This window comes from Callorhinus ursinus, unplaced genomic scaffold, assembly GCF_003265705.2.
Source record: "Callorhinus ursinus isolate GAN/ISIS: 27379988/994484 unplaced genomic scaffold, GSC_fseal_2.0 scaffold22, whole genome shotgun sequence".
In the NCBI taxonomy this organism is placed as follows: domain Eukaryota; kingdom Metazoa; phylum Chordata; class Mammalia; order Carnivora; family Otariidae; genus Callorhinus; species Callorhinus ursinus.
In genome coordinates, this window is record NW_027397084.1 from 26,093,886 (window position 1) to 26,109,431 (window position 15,546).

Sequence of the window (15,546 nt, forward strand, 5' to 3'; positions counted from 1 at the left end):
GACTACAACTGATTTCTCAACAGCAACAATGGAATAAAGATGATAGTGGGATGATTTATAAAGTTCCAACAGATAAATTATTGGCAAGCATAATTGTATGTCTTTCCAGAACAAAGACAAAACACTTATTTTTAGTCATTTAAAAAAATATATAAAAACCTAAAACTAAAAAATTTATTACCAAGAAACCCTCACACACGTATTTTTCTAAAAGGTGTATTTAAATTAAAAAATCAAATTATCCCAGAAAGGATATCTTGTCTGAAAGATAAGAAAGAATGGTGAGCATAATTATATAAATATAAGCAAATAATTTTAAAAACTAATTGTCATAGTGTTTAAAAAAACTACTGAAAAACAACAGCAAATAAATTTGGAAGAGATTATTAGAATAAAAGTGTTCTAAGAAAGAAGGAAAATTTTCCTCAAAGGAAAATCTGAGATGCAAGAAGGAATGGTGGGCAAAGAAAAGAGTAAACACATAGATAAATCTAAATAAACACTGACAATAAATGATTGAAAAATAGTATTTAATTTTCACAATAAACACAACTAAAAACCTGAGCAACAGCATATAGTTGGTGGTGGTGGTAGTAATCAGGGTTAAAATATTTGAAGGCCCTTGTATTATTCCAAAGGAGGGTAAATATATTGATTAAATGTAAACTTTAAGTTAAATATGCATAAGAGAAATTAGAGTATGCATTAAAATAATAGAATTCAAGCGTACAATTCCAAAACTAGTAAACAGGAAAACTAAGAAAAATAAACCAACTAATTCAAAAAGCCTAAAAGGAAAAAAAAATTAGAAAAAGCTTAAATATACTGCTAACCTAATAAGTGAAAATAAACTAAATACTCTAAAAGACAAAGATTGAGAGTTTTTTTAAAAAAACTAACTATATTGTGATTATAAAAAGCCCACTTAAAAATACAACACAAAAATACTAAAAATAAAATCATGAGAAAATATGTACCAAGAAAACTAACCAGGAGGAAGTCAGTATAGCTATATTAAAAGCAGAAAAACAAATGTTAAAACAAAAAAAATATGAGAGATAAAGAGGGCTGATACATTAAATAAAACATTAAAAATTGGCAGAACTTCAAGAAGAATGGACAGATCCAGTATGCTGAGAAGCAGCGGGTAACAGTACATCCTGGGCAATCCAGGGTAGGTTTTGGGGGAGGAAGTTGATACTTGTGTTGAGACTCAAAGGATCCCAGGTGTTGGCCAGATTAAATAGGATAGAAGTGCTAAAGGAAAACAAGTGCATGGACACAGAGAACATAGCACTTCTGGAAAACTGCAAGTACTTTGATAGGACTTGGTGCACAGAGGGCAGGCAATAATGAGGAAAAAATGACCAACTACAAGTAGGAGTTTTATACATTTTGTTAGACTTTATCTTGAAGAAGTGGAAAGTCAGTGAAGACTGTTAAGCAGATGAAAGTCATGATCAAATTTTGACTTGAGATCAAGAATTCTGGTGGTGTTGGGCAGAGTGGCTTAAATGGGGTCCAGACGGGGTCTGTGAGGAATCACGTTCTGGTCTCAGGGTCAGGGGATGATGCAGTTGTGACAGCAACTCCAAAACCAAGCATGTCAGTCCACATTTTGTGGGTCTTCACTTCTCGCTGGAGTGCCCAGATGATGAGTTTCCTGCTTCACCTAGCCTTGGTGCATATTGATCTTTTGGCCATATGTAGGGATGTCCTACTTTCCTGCCACATCGCCTTACTGGATACTCCTTCATTCACCCACCTATTTATTCATTTATTCATTCAATATTTTTTGACCAAATTACTACTGCAAAGTGCCCTTTCCTAGGCATTAAGGATAGAGCAGCAAGCAAAAGGAAAAAAATCCCTGCCTTCATGGAGCCCACATCCTGAGTATCTGTGAGTATGTGTAGGAAGATAGAGATGATAAATATATAAGTAAATTATAAGGGGCATTAGAAAGTGACAAGTATTATGGAAAAATAAAAGAGGGTAAGGAGACAGTGCCTGAGCAAACAAGGGATTCTAATTTTAAGTAAGTGCTCACAGGGAGACCTTGCTAAGAAGGAAATATCTGAACTAAGACTCAAAGGTGGTGAGGAAGTAAGCTGTGGAAACAGCTGAAGGAAGAATGTTCCAGGCAGAAGCAGGGTCGCTTTAACATTTGTCATATCTATTGACTCAAATGAGTTAAAGCAATTATTCTGACACTTGAAATGTTACCTTTGATGCTTCCTTATATACATCCCTACCTCTCCCATGGGATCAGAACATTACATTTAAAGGGGAAGTGATTTAGAAACAGCCATGAATACACAGAATTACCCAGTACCTTGAAGTTTTTCTTTTTCTTTTCTGCATTCAACCCAACAGCTCTCACTGTTACCTCTGTGGTAATTTGGCTTTTGTATAGCAACTTGAGTGGCATTGAGCTTTGACAGATGGTCATAACATCTTTGTTAGAAATGATATATAAATTGTTCCAGAAGATTATGCTGCAAGTTCTTATTCTGAAAGCAAGAAAGGCTAAAAAAAAAACAAATTTCTTTGTAAATCAAGTATTAAGAGATGGTGAAAATGAATTTCCCTCTAGCTTTGTCTCAGTTGACAATTCTTTGGGATAAGGTTGATTATTTTTATGATTCCTCATCGAGACTGTCAGAGCTGTCTGATCAAGTGAAAACTAGCAGAAGGAGATTGTATAAAGAACATTATTCACATAAAATCATTTCATTTCGAGGCTAAAGAAGAAAATTTGTCTTACATAGATGGAAATTCAGGTCCTTTACATTGGTTGTCTTATTTTAACTATCAAAAATAGCATTTTTAATTTGGTATGATAACTTCAGAGGAGCAATTAATCTCAGAGAAAGTAAATAACATGGTCACACAACTATCATGTACTCAGACGAGGATTTTAATTAGATCCTCCCCCTGGAAACTGAAGCCCTGGACACAGACTCTTAGCCATCAGTGGTTTCCTTCCTAATGAAAGACATGCACTGGCTGTCACTAGGGATGTCCATGAGAACACACACACTTATGCCTCAGGTCCATACATTCTTCTACAAGTTCAAGGTGGGGTCTGGGAGTTTGTATTTTTTTTAAAAAGCTCCACAATGATAGAGATGCTCATCCCCGGTTGATAGCCACCACACTAAGCTACTTCTAATTTCAGCTGAGGTGCCAAAGGACAAGATTGCTGGCCATACATATGATGAACAATTCAGAAGCATGCCATTGAGAATGTGATTTTTTTTTTTTTGGGGAATAAGACCTTTTGAAGAGAAAAAAAATGCATGCAGTTTTAAAGGATTCTTTAAGAGAATACAGGACCAAAGAGAATCAGGGTTAGGAGGAACATTAACTGATACTTTGAATTATTCATTACCATGTACAGTATAATGTGGTCAATTTACATGTTATTCAACCACTGATGATATATCCATAACCTACCTGTAATAGGCCTAAATATTGATTTAATGTTTAGCTAGATATATATTGAAACTTTTTAAAGAATGGAAAAAGGACCTTAGAAGCTTTTTTCTGACATTCAAAATATCCGATATTAATTCCCAAAGATTTATGAAGGGGTACAGCTCAGAAGGTTTTTGTATCCACTCCAGAGGATATAATTATTTACTAGAAAATTCAGTGAGATCCTTACTAGGTTAACTAGACAAATTCTAAATTCCAGAAGTTGGACATTGCAGTAAATTTTCTTTCATTTTAAAACAATGTGCTTGAGTCACAAAACTTAATAGTATCAATATAAACATGACTTGAGTTCCAAAAGTTCCTTTCTTAGCAAGTCTATTAAATTATAATGAAATTATTTGTAAGTTACAATAAAATGCCCAATAAGAGTTTGTAAAGGAGGTCACATTGTAATTGAAATGTTATATAATTGCCCTGAAAAAATAGTAGAAAACAGTACTTCTATAATTACAGTATTTAAATCAAGTCTTTAAACTGATTTCTATAGTGCGTATAAATGCATCATTGGAAATGTCATACAGAAAGCAAATTTTAACTTTGTATGTGTACTGTGCCCAGAAGTCACCCTCTACAATTGTTTACTAAATAAAATGTGTTGATGATGATCTCCATTCTATGTTAGGGGAAGATTATAGAAGAAAGTCACATATACCTAGATGTTTAAAAAAACATTTTAGAGTAATAGTTCCCAAACTTCAATTAATAAGCAACTAAGGAGCCTGTTTAAAATGCAGATTTAGGCTCGAATTGCAGAAATTCATATTCAGAAGGTCAGAAATCTAGGAGTCTGTATTTTTAACAAATACAAGGTAAAATGCTGTAAAAGTTTGTCAATAACTGTTTTGCTTTTCACTCGTTGTTCTGGTATAATTTTTAATAACACCCACTTCTATTCTCAGTGTACTCATTTGAATGATAAATTATGGTCAGCTGAAGTTTAGAGGGCCTGATATTTCCCAAAGTCTCTGAAGTGGTAAAAGGTATGTTCCTAGAATTCCTAGACAACCCCTCTCCCCACCATAGTCACTGGTGCCTTCAGCTGTATGATGCTCACTGAGCCATCTCTTAAAAATTCACAGACAACTGAAGTACTGTAGAAGCTACTCCAAAGGAAGTCTCCTTAGGTATTCTCTTGCTGGGGAATCCTCAGAAACCTTTTCTTTCTAGTAAGTTCTTAACTTCGACATTCTAGTATTATAGTTATTCTATGTAAAATGGAAAACAAGAATAAAAAACCAAACATAAATATGTAGAAAGCAGAGCATATTTGGGTGATGGTGAGAACCGAATACTCCAGGAATAGAAGAGGCTGGAACTGTAGACTGGCCCACTTTGGGGGGGATGTGATGAGAATTATTGAAGATTTTTTTATAAGAAAATGAGGGCCAAGGGGCGCCTGTGTGGCACAGCCAGTTAAGCGGCCAACTCTTGGTTTCTGCTCAGGTCTTGAGATCCAGCCCTGTGATGGGCTCCATGCTCAGCACTGAGTCGGCTTGGGATTCTCTCTTGATCTCTCTCTCTCTCTCTCTCTCAAGTAAATAAATAAATCTTAAAAAAAAAGAAGACCAATGAGCTGAAACTGTTTCTTTTTTCTTGGTACATATGAAAATACTTGGTAAACAGTAAAGGCTATGAACCATTATCAGGGTCATTGGGGGTTCAACAAAAATAGAACCAAAGGAATAGATAGAGAAAGAAAAGGAAAAAAAAAGAAAGAGGAAATACGAAATGGTTGAGAGCAAGCCAGGGCTACATGAGGACATCCTGGAAGTGTGAGGAAGTAGAAGACCACAAACTAAAATTCATGGGTTTGTTGGTGGGGTGGAGGGGAATGGAATGGAAACTTTTCTAAAACTAATTTTTAAGATTAAAGAACCTTCTAGGAAATAGTTTTACCTGACAATTGACAATGCCTTTATAAAAAAACAAGGCTGTGTCTCTCTTGTCTACCAAAAACCTGTCTCTCCTATCCCTACTACCAGTATAGACCAAGGAATATTTTCCTTGAATATTTTATCTTCAGTGATAAATTTAAAAGTACTAACAATTTGCAACTTAGCTTCATATGTGTGCAAAGCATTTCTTGTTTATTAATGATTAATGAATGACACATGAGGGAAAATGTCTGTCTACTTAGGTATATATTATCAAGCAAATAATTTTGTGTCCCAATTTTTCAGTAAACATTTTAACAAAAGCATTTTCTCCTGATACTACATGTTCTTCTCAAAAGTCATTTTTAATAATCGTATGCTATTCCAACTTGTACCAGAATTTTTCAGCAACCATTATCCTTCTTTTAAGTTTCTTTTTCTTGGGGCACCTGGATGGCTCAGTTGGTTAAGAGTCTGCCTTCAGTTGGGGTCATGATCTCAGGGTTCTGGGATGGAGCCCCACATGCGGCTCCCTGCTCAGCGGGTAGTCTCCCCACCCCCCCCGTCACTGTTCCCCCCTCCCCGCTTGTGTACTCTCTCTCTCTCAAATAAATAAATAAAATCTTTTTTAAAAAAAGACCCTTTGTCTTGTACATATAATATTGAAATGAATCTCTCTAGGCATAATGTTTTTCCTTATCTCCTCTTATTTGCTGAGGATACATTCATAACAGTAAAATTATTGGGTCAAGCGGTATGAGTATTTTTGAGACATATGATACATATTTCCAAATTACTTTGAAAATAGAGTTGTACTCTATACATATTCTGCAGTATGTTAAATTTATCAAGGTTTATTATTTTGCTTATAAATTATTTTTCTTATTTTACATCACTTTGATTGCTAGTTGAGTCAAACCTATTTACCCATAATTTTTTTTTATTTTATTTTATTGTGTTATGTTAGTCACCATACAGTACATCATTAGTTTTTGATGTGGTGATCCACGACTCATTGTTTTCGTATAACACCCAATGCTCCATGCAATACGTGCCCTCCTTGATACCCATCACAGGGGGGTGGGAGGCTAACCCATCCACCTCCCCCCTTCCCTCTAAAACCCTCAGTTTGTTTCTCAGAGTCCATAGTCTCTCATGGTTCATCTCTCCCTCCGATTTCCCTCCCTTCATTTTTCCCTTCCTTCTCCTAATGTCCTCCACGCTGTTCCTTACGTTCCACAAAGTGAAACCATATGATAATTGACTTTCTCTGCTTGACTTATTTCACGTAGCGTACTCTCCTCCAGTCCCATCCATGTTGATGTAAAAGTTGGGTATCCATCCTTTCTGATGGCTGAGTAATATTCCACTGTATACATGGACCACATCTTCTTTACCCATTCATCTGTTGAAGGGCATCTTGGCTCTTTCCACAGTTTGGCTATTGTGGACATTGCTGCTATGAACATTGGGGTGCATATGGCCCTTCTTTTCACTGCATCTGTGTCTTTGGGGTAAATATCCAGGAGTGCAATTGCTGGGTCATAGGGTAGCTCTATTTTTAATTTTTTGAGGCACCTTCACACTGTTTTCCAAAGTGGCTGTACCCATAAATTTTCCTTTGTTGTAAGTTTTATATTTGTACTACTGCTTACTTATTAATTGCAATCATAATGTTTTTCTTAAAGATTTTGAAGAAATTTTTAGTCTTTGGCTGTCATCATATTGTTGATCATACTATATTTTTCCCCAACCAGATTGTGATCTACGTTTTAAAGATTTCAGTGTATTCTTTTTGATCACATAGACATTTAAATTTTTTTATTACTTTTACCATGTTATTTTGTACATGCTTTTAAAAGTACACCCGTATATTGATTTTCTATAATTATATTTTTATTTAGAATAAATTTATTTTGGGATTTATTATTTACAGCTATCCCCAATATATATGGAATTTCTTCTTGTTCATGAATGGTATAAAAAAAGACTCCAAACTTTTTTTCATAAATAGCCAGACACTTGTCTTACAACAATTTATTAATCCTTTCCTTCTCCACTAACTGTGACATTTCTTTCATTATAAGTAAAGTGAACTTTGTGTATACTTCATTCTAGGCTATCTCTTTTACTTCTTTGATATGTCTATTCTTATGCTATTGCATACCATCTTAACTATTATACTTTATATTTTTGATAAAAAGGAAACTATCAAAACAGTTTATAGCCAATCAGAATAATTTTACTTCATCTAGACTAGAAATTCTGAGCTTCAATCTTCATGTGTGAAATAGGTTAGTTCAGGATTCAACTTAATCAAGTAAAGACTTCTCATAAAAAGTGAGTTTTAGGTATTTTTTTTCAAGAGCAGGAGGTCACTTAAAAGATAGAATGTTCCAAACCCACATCATTAAGAGAATAAAGGATTAGTAGTGTCATTTTCTGTTAATTATTTCTAACCACCTTTCACACTGTGACACCAAAGGAGATGTAGGCTTTTTCTTTTCCTAAGTGATCAGTACACATAATGAACCATGACAAGTAATTATCATGACCCTTGAAATTTTATATAGGAACATCGCCACAGTGTTATTTTTAAACAGATCTCCTAAATTGTTTTCTACTTAACCTTTTTAATAACATAGCCTGAAAATCCTTAGCCTTCAAATTAATTCTAAACCTGTCTGAGTGCCAGCATTTTATCTTACCGCTGTGGGATGAGGTCCTCTGCTCTACCACCTCCATCTTCACAGAGAAGAATCCTAGGAGAGATGGGCTCAAATGTACAACGCCAGTACTGGCTAAGCTAGAGCTTGTGTCCACACCTCCTGAACACCATTTTATTACTCTTTCAACCTTGCCCTCACCACTTTCATATCTTCCCATGCTGTTGTTCCATTGCCTCATTGAGTCAGTGTCATAGTATAGTTCATTCTCATCCAGGAGAGGTATGTATATTTTCTGGTATTAGAAAACTAACATACAACATAGGCCAGTCTGAACCAGTAATATTAATAGAAATGTGTTGACAAGCAAAGACATTTTCTTCCTCAAATGCCTTTACCTACTATGTACATTTGTTCAACATATCTATCATCAAGAATTCAGATGTTTTATCTGTATTTTCCTCTAGACATTTAAAAATATGTGAAAGAATATACTTTATCCACAGGCAGATTTTCCATATCCATTTAACTATGGCTCCAGAGAGCATTTATCAACAGAAGCTAAACATATGGACTTTCTAAAATTAAGAAAACCTTTTTGGAACTTTAAGAGACTTTTGAATAGTGTTGGATGCAACAAGCTGTAGTGAATTATTCAAAAACAGGAGATCAAAGGACTAGAGAAAACTATTTTGTGCTATAGAACCAAAACTCCGTAAATTAATATATAATTATATTCAGGATTGTTTAATTTGGTGGCATGGAAGAGAATCAAATGAATTGAAGAAACTTTTATAAATCTTTCTTTTTTTAATTAAAGATGTCTGCTAATTTGAATATGCCACCTCTGCTTTACTCCAATGTTCAACAGTTTCTTTATATAAATTGAGAAAAATGCATTTAATTTCACAAATGTTCCTCATTCTCTGCAATGAAAAATATATACACATGGTTTAATATTCCTATGAAATTAAATCTATAAGAAAGAAAAATCCCCAATAGACCTTTCTATATTAGCATCCTTGTGATATTTTAAATTTTCAGATATTTCAAAAGTGGAACAATAACACTTCAATGGGAAAGTTTTCAAATAAAAGATAAAGCTATAGAGGCATACTCAGATCTTAAATCACTTGAAAGAAAAATGTAAGTGTAAGGGAAAAAGTTACAGGTAATAAGATTTAATAGTTGTGAGAAATATCAGACAAAAACCGTTAGTGTTCTCTAGAGAAAATAGCTTTGGGGAAGACAGAAGAGAAATGAGGTGTGATACAGAGTGAGGTTTTAGAAATAAAGAAAACAAACAGTAATAGCAGAAAAAGAACAAGAATTAAAGAGAAGATTAAATCAAAGGATAGTATATAAGGGATCCCAACACTTTCTCCTTGGTCAGGCTGATAGAACATTAAGGCATTAAGAATAAATTTTCCCAAAGTGAGAATGATGACCTTTGTTGGCATCAGATTGTTTCTATGAATGGGAGCTAAGGAAAAAGTGATGATTGTGGCACCTTAAGTGGGAAAACAACGAGCATACACCATGGCTCGAGTCCAGGGCTAGCGCCTTAGCAATGAAGACAGGGCCATGATGAGGGCCAGTGCTCCTATTTGGAGATCACCGTGCCTCTTTTTGGAGTTTACTTGTGTCCTCAATATAGAATACAGGCAATTTCAAGCAGAGATATCTAAAAAAAAAATACCTAGGAGTTTCTAAATAGACTGACTGTGGCTAATGCAGAAAAGAAAAAGTTCCAAAGTGATAATCAATCATGGACAATTTTACATTAAGTAAGATCAAAGATCTAGGACATCCCATCAGAACTCCAGACATCAAACTCATGTTCAGTGCATGAAGTAAAAGGTGATTATCAGTGAACACAATCCCAGAATTTTCCTTACTGTTAAATGTTACTGCATTTCTTTAATGCAGAGTTGTAGCTTCCATAACAAAATGTAAGAAAATAGATGAAATCCTTTATCAAATACAGCTCAGGTTTTTACTTCAATCACGTGATACATGCACATTACTACCACCTAATGGTGATACACCCAAATTGCAGAATTTACCGTACTGCTAATCTGGGATTAGCATATAGGATTCATTATGTTTTTATTGCTAACACATTTCTAAGAAAATGCCAATAAAGTTATTAAATCTAGAGCTGGACATGACCTTAAAGTTCATTTCTTTAAAACCGTAAAGGTTAAATCTGTTGTTATACAATTAGTGATAGAGATAGAAAGGAACCATCTACCAGTGCATATAAATGCTTATATTGAATAGTATAAGAATTACATTTTTATTACCATCAGCTGTGAAGCATTCTCTTCGCTATTATTCATCCCCTGATTAGCTGATTAACGTGTAGCCACTCATAAATTTAAACCTTTTCATTTATAATCATTCTTACAGAATGGAAGGGACTTTTTGTGTATTGAGGCTGATCAATTATAGTCCCCTGCATACCATTCTCCCACATATACTTCTTCACCCCTTGCCAGGATTCCCTACTCTTCTTACTCAAATACCCTTGGACTCTAAGTTTGGTTGCTGTAAGTCTTTGTAAATGAGAAGCTGAAAGAGAATAAAAATGAACATGAATTCATTATAACAGCATTATATGTTGACAGAAGGTAGCTACACTTGTGGTGAGCACAGCATAATGTAATCAGTTGTCAAATCACTATGTTGTACACCTGAAACTAATACAACATTGTGTGCCAACTATACCTCAATTTAAAAAATGTAAAAGTAAGAAAGGACCTGGGGCGCCCGGGTAGCTAAGTCGGTTAAGCGTCTGACTCTTGATTTCAGCACAGGTCATGATCTCAGGGTTGTGAGATCAAGCCCGGTGTGGGGCTCCACACTGGACACGGAGCCTGCTTGGGATTTTCTCTCTCGCTCTACCTTTCTTTCTCTCTCCGCTCTCTAAATAAATAAATAAATAAATAAATAAATAAATAAATAAGACAATTCAGCCCCAAATTCATGTCTTCCAGGATTATTTATTTTATTTTTTTAAAAGATTTGTTTATTTAGTTGAGAGAAAGAGAGCATACATGCAAGTGGGGGGAGGGCAGAGGGAGAAAATCTTCAAGCAGACTCCCTGTTGACTGTAGAGCCTGAAGGGCACCCCCAGGATTATTTAAACAAATTTCAATTTCTTATTTAAAAGAACGAACACAAGTAACAATATATATATAAAGTGGCAAACATGAATGTGACTTAGTACTCACTGTGTGAACCACACTGAAGCAAGTATAGAGATTCATCAATTTTACATCAGCTGATCACCTCAGGCAGCCATAGATGGAAAACACACATTTTCTTAGATATTTGCAAGGGGGAATGAGTGAGAAGGACCTACGGAAGGTCACACACGAGGCCTGTGCGCATGACTCCGGCTGGGGCCAAAATCGGGTTGTGAACAGCTTTGTTAGGTGTACGAAAGAGCTTCAGACTTTATCCCGAGAGCAATAGAAAGCCCGTAAAGAGTTTATACAGGGAAGATAACATGATCAGATTTGTTTTAGGAACCTCCTTCTGGCTTAAATGTGAAGAATGGAGAAAGAGTGGTCGAGGGGTGAATGGTGAGACAGACAGATGCCTAGAATGGTGCCTGGCAAATAAGAGGGAGTGATAAACAATAGGTGAGTGCGCGTGATAGCAGAGAGACCAATTATGATGCTGTTGCAGAAATCCAGGCAGAAGAAAGGTTTACTGGGTCAGCATAGTAGCTTGTCATCAAACATGCATTAGGGTTAAGTGTCCGATACAAGTCTGCAAAGCTAAGAACATCTTACATGTATTTATGTTGTGCGCCGGATCCAAAGAAAAAGTTCTCAATTTTGTTAGACAAGATAGCCTTTCCTTTTTAGCAGTTTCCTTTCCTTAAAGATGTTGTCTTTTACCACTAAGTTGCATTACTTCTGAGCTGACAGTTTTGCTGATGACTTCTGTGCTTTGGAAGGCTTGCCCATACATTATCTTCTTTCTCATTTGGCAGTGCACATTTCTTCTCTCATTCTTCACAGCAAGGTTCAAATACATAAGCTTTCTAATTATTAACATCTAGGGGAGGAAGAGATTGGAGAACAAACATTTGAGAGTAAGCAGATGCAGGCCTAGTGAGTTAATGTAGAGAATCTCTATCAATTGATGGCATTACCATTCCGAATGTTGACAGATCGATCTTGGGGGGGATTCAAAATACTCACCATCACCGAAAACAGTTAATTACTTGTGGGGGATCACGTGTTGCTGGCAACACAGGATTGTGCACATAGAAGGCAAATGAAAAAGACTTACGGGGTTTATTAATCTGTAACTTTTTTATAATGAACATTAATGAATTCATTAGATCTGTTTACTAAGCTTCTGGATACTTTCACTAGACAATAAAGCTTTCCATCTCCTTGTTAATCCAGGGTCTTTTTTGCTTAGTTTCAGAGCCGTCTGTGACTTCCCAGAACTGGCAGCAACCATTTTCCTTCCTGCAGAAGTAATCAGAGCTCGTAGCCTCATATAATGCAAAATGCTCAGACTTCGTCATCATATTGATTTAGGTCTTGGGACACTTCAGCTTGGCAACCATGTGTAAACTGTCAAACTTTTCTGAGTCTTTGCCCTAGATTATGTTAGAAAGTCTACCACAATGCCAGGCACATAAAAGGAAGTTAATAAAAGTTATATAACATATGCCTTTAAGACCATTCTACGTAATTAAAAAAAAGTTCTGCAAAGATATCTTTGTCATATTTAAAACATTAGATGGGCTAAAAATAGTTTTAAATAGAAGCTCAAAGGTAAGCAGGCTGGTGTTATTTTAATTCTATACTTCTACTCAGAAGATTTCATTAAATTCTTTAAAAATGGCATGCACTCTGCATTCTTCTTTCATAATACAGACATTAAGCTTAATTTAATTGAGGTAAAGATACTAACTTGAAGTGTTCGGAGTATTAGCTGCAATCAGGTGTGTTTTCCACTTTCTTTTTTCTCATCACCAGTAGATGTCAGTCAGATTTTAATCACTGATGCTAAACAAGCTTGGAAAACTCTCAAGTTAGCCCCTGTGGTAAGATTATAGAAATTCAGAATAAATTTGATCTTGGAGGCTACCAGATCATCATGAGAGTTGAGAGTAGTAAGTGGCACTGTGTCAGCCTGTTTCCTCTTGAGCAGTGGGTCCCATTGTGTATCCTGAGGACCACTTGGAGGTGGAGTTGTGGCAAGAAGTGTGCGAGTCCACAGGTCCGCTAAGCACTGTCTACAGAAAATCAGTATTACATATCCCACATATGTGTACAGCTGTTCTTCAAAAGTGTACAGATGCTATTGGGATTAGAAAAATTCATTCAGAGACATCACTGAGTTTGAGTAGTGTTTCATTATGTGCTTTCTCAGCTAATAGTTGCATAAAGTACAACTGCTCTCATGTGCAACCTTTGGACATTTTAAACAGAGTTCTTGAGCTTGAAGGTCAAGGACTTGGAGTATAGCAACTTGGAACAGAGAAATTATGGCATGTCCAGATGGCATTTGGAGAGGTTACTAACAGTCCAAGCTGGGGAATAATGTCATGAGGAACTTAATAAAATAAAATAATAAAGGTGCTACAGAAAAGCTAGAAAGGGTGCATGGGCTTGTTTATTGATGAGGGAAAGGGAAGCAAGATAATTTTTAGCCTGCACATGTATTAATTTGTTTTATTACCAGATGTAGGTTCTTCAGGGGTGGGGTTATCAAGTCAGCCGAGAGGCTCTCTTTCAGGACCAGGTTGCCCTTGTGAGCTCAGCCTCTTCCATGCTGATAAGAGAGGAAGGGGAGGGAGCTGGTCACACATTTTGAGGCCCAGCTTCCCACTGACACATCTGCCATTGCACAGGGTCTCTCTTCCCCCCATTTCAAGTGTGAAAATATAAATATAAAGCCCAGTAAAAGCAGGTTTTAAAAAAAGTAAAACAAAACAGGAAGACTTATGTTGCTATGATAAAAGAACCACCAAGATACTAAAGAGCTGAGGGAATAAATCTTGGCTTCTTTACCAAAAAGAGCATTCTATGAAGTTAAGAAGTTGCGGGGGGCGGGGGGGGGCGGGGGAGGCTTTGCAGCCAATGGTGGCCGTAGCAGAGCCATTGGCTAAATCCCTACGCTCAAGCCTCAAGCCAGGGACTTGAGCAGTTGTGTATTTATATACCTGGGTTGGAGGGTGGTGGCAGAGAGCCTTCAGAAGAGTGCAAACTCAGCATGTCTCCTGGTCAAAGGAAACATGCAAAACCTAGACCAAATAAATACACTCAGCTATCTCTGGCTTGCTCTCTCCACTCAGCAGAGAGTGTTGCTTTTTCTATGGCTCTGCATTTTCAAAAAAGATGTGGGGGGAAAAGATCAGTGGTATTGTTGATACTAAGCAAGCTTGGGAAACTCTCAAACTAGCCCCTGTGGTAAGATATAGAAATTAGAAAGAATAATACAAGAAATACCAGAAAATAGAACCTATTAATTAAAAAAGGTCAAGGAGTTGGGGCTATTTAGTTAAGAGAGGAGTTGCCAAAGGAAAGACTTAATAATGGCTTTTAGCAAAATCAAATATGTTGCGGTGAAAATGTAAATCTTGTTGTTGTTTTTTTAACCACTGAGGCAAAATAAGAAGCCAGAGGTAGCAGCAAGGCATATTTAGCCTAGACCTGAGGAAGGGCTTCTAGGTTATAGGGATGTTTGTTCTAATTAAAAGGGGAATATCATTTTGCTGCTTATGATGTAGTCTGGCTTCAAAGATATTTTGCCTCTTATTTTTAAAAGGTTAAATAACTATTGGTTCTTTGCTCCCAAATAAAAAGGTTCACATTTTTTTTGCTTTTGCTTGTCTGAAAAAATGACCCCAAAGAATCAGAAAAAAAATTAATCAAATGGCTTCCATGCTAAGTACTTTTTTTAATTCACCCCAAACAAATATTCATTCCTTAAATCTCCCTGAAAATAGAAGATTCTATCTTAAGTACTTAAGTTTTTGGAAAACATTGTCTCTTTAAAATAAGACATGTATGTGTCTATACTAAGGGCTTGAAAAGTTTTTACGATAACAGACCTTTTCCTGTGTGATGAACTTCACTTGTGTATACACACATACACATAACTCACAATCACACACAGGCAGTGACTAAATTTTAAGTGCTGTCAAAAATCTTCAACCATCAGAAAAATGACAAATTTATTCATTGTACTTCTGTTTACACATCTAACCTTATGTAATTATTTACGTGGGATCCTTCTTGAATATTAACACACAAAAACAAATCAGGCTTGAAATGGAAGACATTTGAAATGCATAGACACTACTAGAAATCATGATAAATATGAAGATGCTCACCTAAATCAGAATTTGCACAGAAATTCAACTGCAAACAGAGCCTCACACATGAATTTGCTTATTGAATCTTTCCCTAGACTATGGATACTAAGTGGCTTCAGTTTTATCCCTGATAGATAATCCTGGGGAATTG

The 15,546-nt window shown here is 35.9% G+C and overlaps 1 protein-coding gene across 2 annotated transcripts in view; it reads left to right on the plus strand.

Moving 5' to 3' along the window:
* KCNQ5 (potassium voltage-gated channel subfamily Q member 5) overlaps positions 1-15,546 on the plus strand; it is a 496,856-nt gene that overhangs the window by 241,887 nt on the left and 239,423 nt on the right. The window lies entirely within an intron of this gene.